Here is a 12,924-nt window from a genome sequence, read left to right as displayed (position 1 = left end):
AAGTGCACCGATGTCCTCTTGATGTACAGCTGGCTTCCCCCAGAGCGTGTGTGCCAAGAGAGGGCAGAGTAGAAGCTGCAGTATCTTTACCTTTGGGACTCGAATGCATCATTTCTGCAATATCCCATTGCCTACGTGGATCTGTCCTATTCAAAGTGGGAAGTGGGGCTAGGCGCAGTGGCTCACGCCTGTAATCCCAGCACTTTGGGGGGCTGAGGCGGGCAGATTACCTGAGGTCAGGAGTTCAAGACCAGCCTGGCAAACATGGTGAAACCCCATCTCTACTACAAATACAAAAATTAGCCGGGTTTGGTGGTGCACACCTGTAGTCCCAGCTACTTGGGAGGCTGAGGCATGAGAATCACTTGAACCTGGGAGGCAGAGGTTACAGAGGTTGCAGTGAGCAGAGATTGCACTGCTGTACTCCAGCCTGGGCGACAGGACAAGACTCTGTCTCAAAAACAAACAAACAATAACAACAACAACAAAAGGAAGCCAGGCACGGTGGTTCACACCTGTAATCTCAGCACTTTAGGAGGCTGAGGCAGGTGGATCACAAGGTCAAGAGATCGAGATCATCCTGGCCAACATGGTGAAACTCCGTCTCTACTAAAAATACAAAAATTAGCTGGACATTGTGGCAGGTACCTGTAGTCCCAGCTACTTTAGAGGCTGAGGCAGGAGAATTGCTTGAACCCGGCAGGCAGAGGTTGCAGTGAGCCGAGATAGCACCACTACACTCCAGCCTGCCAAAAAAAAAAACAAACAAACCATACACACACACACACACACACACACACACACACACACACACACACACACACACACACAGGGGGTTCCACAAAGATGACTAGCAGGTGGCAAGAATCACTGGGGGTACCTGACTATCTTGGAGCATCCTCCAAGAGACAACTCCAAGGTGATGTTGGAGGCTGGTTACCACAAACTGCATTCCATAATGACCTAATCTGATGGCGTTCTCTGATTTCACAGGCAAGTTCAATAAAAGATGACAAAAGTAGCCTTCCACAGCTCTGGGCTTAAGATATCTTCCTCATAGTAGCTAATCCCTTCAAAAGGAAAACACCGCAACCTCATCGTTCCAGACAGGCTCCCAAAAATGAGGCTCACTGGCCTGGCTTGGGTCCAGTAAACCACCATGAACCCATTTATTGTGACAGGATGGGTCCCTTCCATCTGAAGTGCATAGACGGAGTGTGAGGGACCCCCCGGCAGTGACTCAGGGGCACTTCACTCTGGCTGGTTCCAGTACTGGCTCTGTTCCTCCAAAGAGAAGAGACGCAGAGCGAATGAGAGAAAAGGTGGCAGGTGCCCTCTACTGCCCCAGTGGAAAAAACTGCCCACTCTGCCCATATCTAAGCTTTTTCTTAGCTGGCATAACATCACATCCTGTATCTACTTGTCTTTGTTTCAGTCAACATTTTGTTATTATCTGTATATATTACAAATATAGATATATCACTACACCAAAGATTTATAAGACCCAGAGGCTGAAAACTATGAAACATTGTTAAAAGAAGCCACGGGGCTGGGTGCGGTGGCTTATGCCTGTAATCCCAGCACTTTGGGAGGCTGAGTCTGGTGGATCACTTGAGGTCAGGGGTTCAAGACCAGCCTGATCAACATGGCGAAACCCCGTGTCTACTAAAAATACAAAAATCAGCTAGGTGTGGTGGCGTGCGCCTGTAATCCCAGTTACTTAAGAGACTGAGGCACGAGAATTGCTTGAACCTGGGAAGCAGAGGTTGCCGTGAGCCAAGATTGTGCCACTGCATTTCAGCCTAGGCAACAGGGTGAGACCCTATCACACACACACACAAAAAAAACAAAAAACACAGGAATAATGGCTCACACCTGTGATCCCAGTTACTCAGAAGTTGAGGCAGGAGGATTGCTTGATGCCAGGAGTTCAAGACCAGCCTAGCCAACGTAGCAAGACCCTGGTTCTAAAAATGTAAAATAAATAAATTAGCTGGGCATGGTGACATGCAACTGTAACCCCAGCTACTTGGGAGGCTGAAGTGGGAAGATCACTTGAGCCCTGGAGTTCATGACCACAGAAAGCAAAGCTACGATTGTGCCCCTGTACTCAAGCCTGGGGAACAGAAAGAGATCCCATCTCTAAAAAAGTAAAACTAGCCCAAGCATGGTGGCTCACACCTGTAATCCCAGGAAGCCAAGGTGGGAAGATCACTTGACCCCAGGAGTTTGAGACCAGCCTGAGCAAAATAGCAAGACCTCTTCTCTACAAAAAAGAAAAAATTAGCTGGTGTGGTGCATTCCTATAGCCCTAGCTACTTGGGAGGCAGAGGTGGGAGGATCGCTTGAACCCAGGAGTTTGAGCTTACATTGCACGTGGCACCCCAGCCTGGGCAACAGAGCAATACCTTGTCTCTAATAAAATAAAAAGTAAAATTTAAAAGAAAATTAAATAAACCTAAATAAAAACAGAGATATCCTGTGTTTATAGATTGGAAAACAGAATATTGTTAAGATGTCAATTATCCCTAAATTGATCTATAAATTCACTGCAGTCCAAATCAAACCCAGGAAGACTAGATTTTTATGTCCAAATTGATAAGGGGATTATAGAATGCCTATGGAAATGCAAAATACCTAGAATAGCCAAAACAACATTGAAAAACAAGGACAAAGTAAAGAACCCATATTACTTAACTTCATAAAGCTATAGTAATGAAGACAGTGTCTTATTAGCATAAAGACAGACAAATAGATTAATGAGAGAAAACAAAGCAGAAGCAGACCCAGGTATATACGGCCAGTGGGCTTTCAACCAAAGAGCAAAAGTGATTCCATAAGCAAGGATTGCCTTTTCAACCAATGGTGCCAGAACTGGGTATGCATGTGTAAAACAATTAATCCACATCTCACACAATATGTAAATATTAACTCAGAATGGATCCTAGCCATAAATATAAATCATAACACTATAAATCTTCTAGGGCAATACATAGAAGAAAATCTTTGAAATTTTTGAGTTAGTCAAAGCTTTTTTAGAATAACAAAAGCACAATTTATTTTTTAAAATTGTTAAGTTAGATTCCATCAAATTAAAAACTTCTGCTCTTCAAACAACACGTTAAGAGAATGAAAAGACAAGCCACAGCTGGAAGAAAATCTTTGCACATTACATATCTGATAAAGGACTTATCCAGAATATAAAAAGAATTCCCTCAAAACCCAATAATAAGAATATAAACAATCCATTTTTTAAAAGTCACAAAAGCACTGAAGAGACCAATGAAAATATTTAGATGGCAAAAAAGCTGTGGAAAGATGTTCAACATCATTAGTCATTGGGAAAATGCAAATTAAAACCACAGTGAGATACCAGTACACATCATTACAATGGCTACAATTAAGAGGACTGACTGCACCCAGTGTTGGCGAGCATGTGGAACGACTGCAACTCTCCAGCCCTGCTGACGGGAATGTAAAAGGGCACAAGCACTTTAGAAACCAGTTTGGCAGTTTCTTAATGAGGTACACAAATACCTAACGTAGGACCCAGCCATTTGACTTCTAGGGATCATAGACCTAAATTTCTTGAGATTTACTGAAAATAAATGAAAGCAGTGTACATAAAAAGAGTTGCACATGAATTTGTAATGGTTCAAAACTAGAAACAACCTGTATTAGTCAAGATTCTCGGCCGGGCGCGGTGGCTCAAGCCTGTAATCCCAGCACTTTGGGAGGCCGAGGCGGGTGGATCACGAGGTCAGGAGATCGAGACTATCCTGGCTAACATGGTGAAACCCCGTCTCTACTAAAAATACAAAAAACTAGCCGGGCGTGGTGGCGGGCGCCTGTAGTCCCAGCTACTTGGGAGGCTGAGGCAGGAGAATGGCGTGAACCCGGGAGATGGAGGTTGCAGTGAGCTGAGATCACGCCACTGCACTCCAGCCTGGGAGACACAGCGAGACTCCGTCTCAAAAAAAAAAAAAAAAGATTCTCTAAGAGAAACAGAACCAGTAAGATATGCATATGTGTGTCTGTGTGTGTGTGTATTTCTTGTATGTCTCATACATGTCTGATAGGTAAGTAGATAGATAGACATCTTATTGGTTCTGCCTCTCTGGGGAGCCTTGGCAAATATGTATACTTGTAATTTATTAGGGAATTGGCTCCTGAGATTATGGAGGTCAAGAAGACCCACAGTCTGCTGTCTGAAAATGCAGAAAAGCCAGTATAATTCAGGCTGAGTCTGAAAGCCTAAGAACCAGGAACTACTATCTGAGCACAGAAAAAGATGGACGTCTCAGAGTGAATAGAGAGGGCAAACTGCCCTTCCTCCACCTTTTTGTTCTATTCCAGCCCTCAATGGATTGGACGGTGCCTGCCCACATTGGTGAGGGTGACCTTCTTTACTCAGTCTGCTGATTCAAATGCTCATCTCTTCTGGAAACAACTTCGGAGCTACACCCAGAAACATTGTTTTACCAGCTATCTGGGCATCCTTCAGTCCAGTCAAATTGACACATAGAGTTAACCATCACACAACCCTGTGGTCAGTTAACAGATGAATAGGTAAGGAAATTGTGGCATATACACACCATAGAATACCACTCAGTCATAGAAAGGCATAACTACTGATATAACACAAAATGGATGCAGCTCAAATAGTTATGCCGCATGTATACTCTATGATTTCATTACATAAAATTCTAGAAAATACAATTGATAGCATCAGAAAGACAGCAGTGGTTACCTGAGGGTACAGAGAGGCACAGGGGGGGAGAAGAGCGGGGTTGCCAAGAGAAAGGAGGGTTTTCAGGGGAAGATGGATATGCTTCTTATCTCGATTGTGGTAATGGCTTCATAAATGTATACCTGTGCAATTTATTTTAAGTCAATCATACCTCAATTAAGCTGTTAAAAAAAAAAAAAGAGGCCAGGTATGATGGCTCATACCTGTAATCCCAGCACTTTGGGAGGCTGAGGCAGGCGGATCACTTGAGCCCAGAAGTTCATGAGCCTGAGCAACGTGGTGAGACCCATCTCTACAAAAATACAAAAAATTAACTGGCATGGTGGTGCACACCTGTGGTTCCAGCTACTTGAAAGGCTGAAGTGGGAGGATGGCTTCAGCCTGGGAGGCGGAGCTTGCAGTGAGCCAATGAAAGGCTGAAGTGAGAGGATTACTTCAGCCCGGGAGGCGGGGCTTGCAGTGAGCCAATGAAAGGCTGAAGTGAGAGCATCCTTTAGTCTGGGAGGCGGAGCTTGCAGTGAGCCAATGAAAGGCTGAAGTGAGAGCATCGCTTCAGTCCGGGAGGCGGGGCTTGCAGTGAGCCAATGAAAGGCTGAAGTGAGAGGATTACTTCAGCCCAGGAGGCGGAGCTTGCAGTGAGCCAATGAAAGGCTGAAGTGAGAGGATTACTTCAGCCCGGGAGGCGGGGCTTGCAGTGAGCCAATGAAAGGCTGAAGTGAGAGCATCCTTCAGCCTGGGAGGCGGAGCTTGCAGTGAGCCAATGAAAGGCTGAAGTGAGAGCATCGCTTCAGCCCGGGAGGTGGGGCTTGCAGTGAGCCAATGAAAGGCTGAGGTGAGAGAATTGCTTAAGCCCTGGAGGCAGAGGCTGCAGTGAGCCGAGATCACACCACCGCACTCCAGCCTGGGATCCAGAGCAAGACCCTGTCTCAGGAAAAAAAAAAAATGCAAGGTTTCAATTTATCTCCCATAAATCGTATCCCCACAACCAGTATCCTTTTTCAAGAAGCTGCCCGCGGTCAGGCCGCACAGTGGCTCAGGCCTCTAATCCCAGCACTTTGGGAGGCTGAGGTGGGCGGATCACGAGGTCAGGAGTTCGAGACCACCCTGGCCAACATGGTGAAATCCCGACTCCACTAAAGATACAAAAAATTAGCTGGGCGTGGTGACGCGCACCTGTAATCCCAGCTACTTGGAAGGCTGAGGCAGGAGAATTGCTTGAACTTGGGAGGCGGAGGTTGCAGTGAGCCGAGATTGCGCCACTGCACTCCAACCTGGGCGACAGGGCGAGACTCCATCTCAAAGAAACAAACAAACAAACAAACAAGAAGCTGCCCGGAGGATGGGGGTGGCATCTTCACTGTCATATGCGTAATCCCCTACATCCCGTCCCAGACATGAAGGTCTGGTCTATTGCAGACGCCCCTACCGACCACTCCAACTTGGAGTGAGCGCTCATTCTGCCCCACTTGTTTTATGCATATGACAATCCAGAATGTTCTTTAGTTCTTCTGGTGCACTGGCTCCTTTGTTCGTTGTTTTTTTAACTTACATTTTGTCGAGCACCTACCATGTTGCACTGTACTAGGCAACCGTGTAGAGGGTGCCCATAGAAATCATTACAGTTCAGAGTGAAAGTAGTGGAAAGTCCAGAAAAAGGAGTGATTGACTCTTTCAGGGAGGGAACACTGGAGGGGATCCAGCTAGGAGTCTTGAGCTGATTCTTGAAGGATGAATATGGGTTTTTTTATGATGTAATTTTTATCTTCAGTTAAATTGTAAGCAATTCAAAACAGGCACCGTGTCTTATACTTTTGGTTTCCTTATATTTGTTCCTGTCGCATGGAATAAATATTGAGTATTTATTTGTTAACTGATTAATAAATTCAGGTAGATGAACAGAGATGTGGACTTCTCAGCTCAGAAACTCCGTTTTCACAGAGCAGTTCCCACAGATGTCATTAAGCATTACAAACTTGTGTTCTGTGCCTTGCACTGAGATAGTCCAATGTGATTACTGCCCTTTTTTTAAGGACATGATCACTACGTTGCAGAAATTAAAATCATGACATCTTAGACAATGTGGAGATAACAGCTGCCCTTCTGTTATAAAAAAATATGAATCTTGTCTCTTTTAAACATTTTCAATTTGGGACGGAAAACATTCATTGAATTAGCTGGACCTCGTGGCATACACCTGTAGTCTCAGCTGCTCAGGAGGCTGAGGTAGGAGAATCGCTTGAACCCAGGAGACAGAGGTTGCAGTGAGCAGAGATTGCGCCACTGCACTCCAGCCTGAGTGACAGAGCGAGACTCTGTCTCAAAAAAAGAAAAACATTCATTGAAATGTGGCATAGTCATATGCCACAAAGATGTGAAATATTTCAAGCTCACCGTTCAAAATTAAAGTCCGCAATGACCCTTGGAGCAGGTCATTATTGTTAAAAATAACTTGTGGGTGTCCGTCTGCTGTATCCCCACAACCATGCCTCACCTGGGAACACTGTGAGTTGAAAATTACATGCTTATGAGAGTTTCAAGCACCAACTCAATGAAAGAAAGAGGTGTTAGCAAACCCATTAACAAATCTGTAAGACACAAATCATAAATTCTGCTTCTTTATGTGGGTGTCTGCCTCCCACATCTACTTGCTATTTTTTTTTTTAACCTCTGGGTGTTTCATGAATCAAGGGGAAGAGAAAGAAATACAGGGATTGAGGGTGTTTCATGTTCAAAACGTAACACCATGCCCCTAAGTTACTCCAGGCAACGGGGAGGAAAGAGGTTTCTGGCCTCTAGTGTAAAAACCGGGTTGATACTGTCTGGTTCACTGTTTTACCGTGGGGTGGGTGGTGATAAATCATACATAAATTATTAGCAATAGTTTGTCCCAGATGAGGTGGGCTCTGGAAAAATACACAACAGTAAATCACATCTGAAATATGAGACTGGCATGGCCCACTTTGATGTCATTTCATGTTTTTAGAATCAATACCAGTTTTATTTTGCAATTGAAGCAGACAGATTTCCTCCTTTAGTGTCTAAGAACTCACCGAATTCAATGTTGAACTCTTAAAATCTATCTTGGTCCTATCTACTTGAATTAGTTCAAAATAGGGGCTTTCTTTCTTGCTATTGCCAATGTATGCAAATATATCAAGCATGAAATCATTCTCCTGGTGCCTTCTTCCCACAGATGTTTTGAGTTCTCATTCTTTGCACAAGAGACATACAGGGAATGTGATAAAATTGGCATGATTGTCAAAAGGGCAGGACAGGTGCACTTCCCAGGTGGAGATACTGTGAATGTCAATCAGGAGAGACGACTCCGAAGTGCTGCCCAGCACCTGCGCTGGGCAATAAATCCCTGAGAAGGGATTTATTCTCAGGCCCTCTGAATCTGCCAGCAGAATCTCTTTCCCACGTGATTTCCCAGGCTGGTCCGGAGGTGAGTTGACTCAGAATGAGGTCCACACACTTCAGAAAAGATTTCCACGTTTAGAGCTGTGTTTCTGCAATCATCCTTAAAATTCAAAGTTGTCGGAGACTAGGTGCGTCTCGTTGACGTAGGATGTGGGCGTGTTTATGCAGTGCTCTGTTAAACCCACCACTTGCCAGCCTGGCTAACTGCCCAGGCATAGCCTCCTGGAAAGCTTCCACAGGAAGTGGGCAGGGGCTGAAGCAGTAGAGTAGGTATATGAGAGATTCGTGTGGCTCCAGGTGAGATGACACAGATGTCAAAAAACGTAATCAAGCCTTGGAATTTGGGAGACACTGGGATCTGCAGAAGGTGAGGAAAGTAGGTTTTTATTTCATTAGTTGTAAAAATAACAAGAGTATGGTGCCAAAGAGTGTTTTCCTAAAATGAACTCGGGCAGCATTTATTGAGTTCCAACTGAGCTAGAAACCGAGCAAGGCTCTGGGATCTCAAAGGTGTTTTTCTGTGGGCAGAAGTTAGGCAGACACGAAATTACTCTGGAAGCGTTTATGGAGACACCAGTGAGTGACGTAAGTATCTGTATCAGCTAGGATGCTTCTGGCCGGAAATAATAGAAAATCCAATTCAAACAGGCTTATGTGATCAGAGATCTACTGGCTCCCAGACTTGAAAAGTCTAGAAGCAAGAGTATCTTAAGGCCTGCTCCAGAAACCCAGCCACATGACCACAGCTGGAATTTCTGCCCAGTTCTCACAGCTGCTTTCCCAGTGCTGGCTCTGTCCCGAGGGTGGCTCCTCTCACCAACCAAAGACGGCTGCCACCACATTCCAGGTGACGGGCTTTGTCCATATCAGTAGGAAAGAATGAGCACTTCTGTCCCACCATTGCAATAAACGTCCTGAGAAGAGTGGTAACGGAAACAGTGTGGCTCATAGGACCCCCCAGGAAGCAATCACTGTGGCCAGGACATGGAATGTATTATTTAAATTAACCTCCAGGTCACACACCAACCAGAAGAGTAGGAAAATAGTTCAGTTTATCAACAAACATATGTTTGGGATGTTGGGTGCAAAGGATGTGGTGATACCTGACTCTGCCCAAGGAGGGTGTGCTGTAGACGGGGAAAGAGGAGGTTGTGGAGGACTTCACAGAAGAGGACATGTCAGGCCGGGCGCGGCAGCTCACGCCTGTAATCCCAGCACTTTGGGAGGCCGAGGCAGGCAAATCACATGAGGTCAGAAGTTCAAGACCAGCCTGATGAATATGGTGAAGCCCATCTCTACTAAACATAAAAATACAAAAATTCGCCAGGCTTTGGTGGTGTGTGCCTGTAATCCCAGCTACTCAGGAGGCTGAGACAGAAGAATCGAACCCAGGAGGCAGAGGTTGCAGTAAGCCAAGATTGCACCACTGCACTCCAGCCTGGGCGACAGAAGGAGACCCTGTTTCAAAGAAAAGAGAGGAGATGTCACCTGGGACCAGAATGTGAAGAAGAACCCTCAGTGTCATGCTAAGAAACTTGAACCTTTTAACTCATCTAAAAAGAAATAAGTTGTTAAAGCAAATCCATAGCATAAACCAGACAGGCCGACTTACGCTACCGATAAAGCATCATTTTCAACTAGTTAAAGCATGACTCTCATGCAACTATAGGATGACTACACATCAAATTTTATTCAACTAATTAATAAGCCATCCAGTAAGAATTCAAAGCTGGTTTTAAGAACATCTGAGGAGCCCAGGAATTTGAGACCAACCTAGGCAACATGGCAAGATCCTGTCCCTATAAAAAAAAATTTAAAAATTAGCCAGGCATGGTGGCATGCACCTGTAGTTCCAGCTACTTGGGAGGCTGAGCTGGGAGGATCATTTGAGTGCAGGAGTCGGAGCTTGCAGTGAGCTGAGATTGTGCCATTGCACTCCAGCCTGGGTGATAGAGTAAGACCTTGTCTCAAACAAAAACAACAACAACAGAAACTGGAGGCTGGGCACGGCTGCTCATGCCTGTAATCCAAACACTTTGGGAGGCTGAATAGGAGGATTACTTGAGGCCAGGAGGTTTGATGACTTGAGGCTGCAGTGAGCTATGATCACACCACTGCATTCCAGCCTGGGTGAGAGTGAAGGCTTGTCTCTTAAAAAAGAAAGAGAGAGAGAGAGAAAGAGAAAGAAAGAAAAGAAACAATAAAGAAAACTAAAAAAAAAAAAAAATTCAGAATAACATTACTTGATCAGACATACAAGTAGCTAGTCGTGTTTCAAAAAGAGATGGAAGCCTAACTTTTGGGGGTTTCTACCTGAGAGAAATAATTTGTGTCTCCACTGGACACAAATCTACAAGTTAATACTTAGCTGCATAGAGTCTGAGTCTTTGATTAATATTACCAAGAAAGTAAAATAATAGTACAACCTTCTATCCCTGGAGAATGAAATCATCTTTAGATAGGCTTGTTAGACAATGCTTTAGTACAGCCTTAAAAAGACAGTCATTCCCTTGGCTTTATTTCTAAGTTTTGGACAATTTTTCCTAACACCAGAGCAACCTATTTAAGAGAGTTTTGTTTTGTAAAGTGGACTTAAGCATGATAGTACTTGCATATCAGTGAATACTGCTAATTGTAGTCAGTTTTAATATTGTCATTAAGAGAGGGCCAGGCGCGGCGGCTCACGGCTGTAATCCCAGCACTTTGGGAGGCCGAGGTGGGCGGATCACAAGGTCAAGAGATCGAAACCATCCTGGCCAACACGGTGAAACCCTGTCTCTGCTAAAAATACAAAAATTAGCTGGGCGTGGTGGCACGTACCTGTAATCCCAGCTACTCAGGAGGCTGAGGCCGGAGAATCGCTTGAATCCACGAGGCAGAGGTTGCAGTGAGCCAAGATCGCGCCGCTGCACTCCAGCCTGGCGACAGAGCGAGACTCCATCTCAAAAAAAAAAAAAAAAAAAAAAAGGCCGGGCGCGGTGGCTCACGCCTGTAATCCCAGCACTTTGGGAGGCCGAGGCGGGCAGATCACAAGGTCAGGAGATCGAGACCACGGTGAAACCCCGTCTCCACTAAAAACACAAAAAAATTAGCCGGGCGCGGTGGCGGCGCCTGTAGTCCCAGCTCCTCGGGAGGCTGAGGCAGGAGAATGGCGGGAACCCGGGAGGCGGAGCTTGCAGTGAGCCGAGATCGCGCCACTCACTCCAGCCTGGGCGACAGAGCGAGACTCCGCCTCAAAAAAAAAAAAAAAAAAAAAAAAAGAGGCTTGAGGAGGTTTGCAGAAGTCAAGAGAGGCGCCTTGCCTGACTCCTGGGGTTGGGTGGTTGAAGAGAGCAGCCCCCGCTCCACTAGCGGGAGGCTCACGTGCTGCCGGGCGAGAGAGGAGCCCAGCAAGAGGAGGCCCCAGCGGCACGGAGACGCCGCCAGGTCATTGAGGAAGCAGCTGGCGAGGGAGACGTCCGCTGTGAACCCGGCCCGGGCCGCGCGAGTCCCACTCGCTGGCGTCTCTTTTGCCCCTGAAGTGTTTGGTTAAGAGAGAAAGACGTTCTAGACACTCAGTAATCAAGTGCAACCACACTAAGCCACGTTTAGAGCCACATTTTTGGATAACAGATTTATTAATGGGCTGGTTGAGAGAACTGGACCATGTGGTGTGTGGAGAAATTCAAAGTATTTCAAATAAATACTTGGTGTCCTTTCTGTTTGACTGCAGCCATGTGTTCTGTTACTCTTATGTTCCCTGTTGAAGATTAATTAAATAGAAATTGCTCACTAAAAATATAGTTTAGAATATTAAAAGACCAATTAATATCAATTTCTCTAAAAAGGAAGGCATTTATTTCAATAGGCACTCGCCAGTCCAAATCCAATTTTTTCATTTACTGATAAAGTTGTAGGTGGAATAATTGCCGTAGCAGAAGAGAATACACCCTATTTACACTTCCAAAAATGAGGATTGCCACATTTAGCAAATAAAAGTATGGTATCCCCAGTTAAATGTGAATGTCAGAAAAACAATGAATAATTGTTTTTTAGTGTAAGTATGTCCCATGCAATATTTAGGACATAGTTGTGGCAGGTAGAAAAGGGGCCAACAAAGGTGTCCATGGACAGATATTCCTAACACTTGGAACATGCTCCCTTACATGGCAAAAAGGATTTTGCGGATGTGATTCAGGCTTTTCAGAGGGCAGGCTGTCCTGGGTGATCTATGTGGTCGAAATGTAACCACAGCATCCTTAGAGGAGGGAGGCAGGAGAGCCAGAGTTAGAAATTGAAGGTGCAGGAAGGACCGACCGGCTGAAAGATGCAGTCGGCTTCTAGAAGTGTGGGAATAGGCAAGGAAACGAACTCTCCTTGGAGTCTTCGGAAGGAGCGTGGCCCTCCTAGACACTGATTTGAGCCCCAAGAGACCCCGGGGCTAGCTACCTGCAGCAGTGTTAGATTAATTTGTGTTGCTTTACACCACTGTAATTTGTTACGGAAGCAATAAGAAACTCAGGTAATACACTAAAAAAACTATTTGTTGCTTACCTGAAGATCACATATACGTGGGGCATCCTGTATTTGGCCTGGCAATCCGACCTAGAACGCTGGAGCAGGAAGCAGCCGGCCGAGGTGGGAAGCACTGGAACAGCTCCAGGAGGCCCCATTCTCTCGCCTGGGGAATCTCTCCAGATTCGGGCCTCTGGTCCCTCCAGGGAAATCTGAGGAGCCGTCTGGCCTGGGTGATCACTGAGGCTCCCTCGCAGTCT

At 45.5% G+C, this 12,924-nt stretch overlaps 1 long non-coding RNA gene across 1 annotated transcript in view; it reads left to right on the top strand.

The window, feature by feature from the left end:
- LOC105498938 (uncharacterized) overlaps positions 1–12,924 on the top strand; it is a 105,915-nt gene that overhangs the window by 41,101 nt on the left and 51,890 nt on the right. The gene's annotated exons all lie outside the window — the stretch shown is intronic.

This window comes from Macaca nemestrina, chromosome 14 (assembly GCF_043159975.1).
Source record: "Macaca nemestrina isolate mMacNem1 chromosome 14, mMacNem.hap1, whole genome shotgun sequence".
In the NCBI taxonomy this organism is placed as follows: Eukaryota; Metazoa; Chordata; class Mammalia; order Primates; family Cercopithecidae; genus Macaca; species Macaca nemestrina.
The sequence above is the reverse complement of the archived record's forward strand: the minus strand, read 5'-3'. Positions and strand labels throughout refer to the sequence as shown.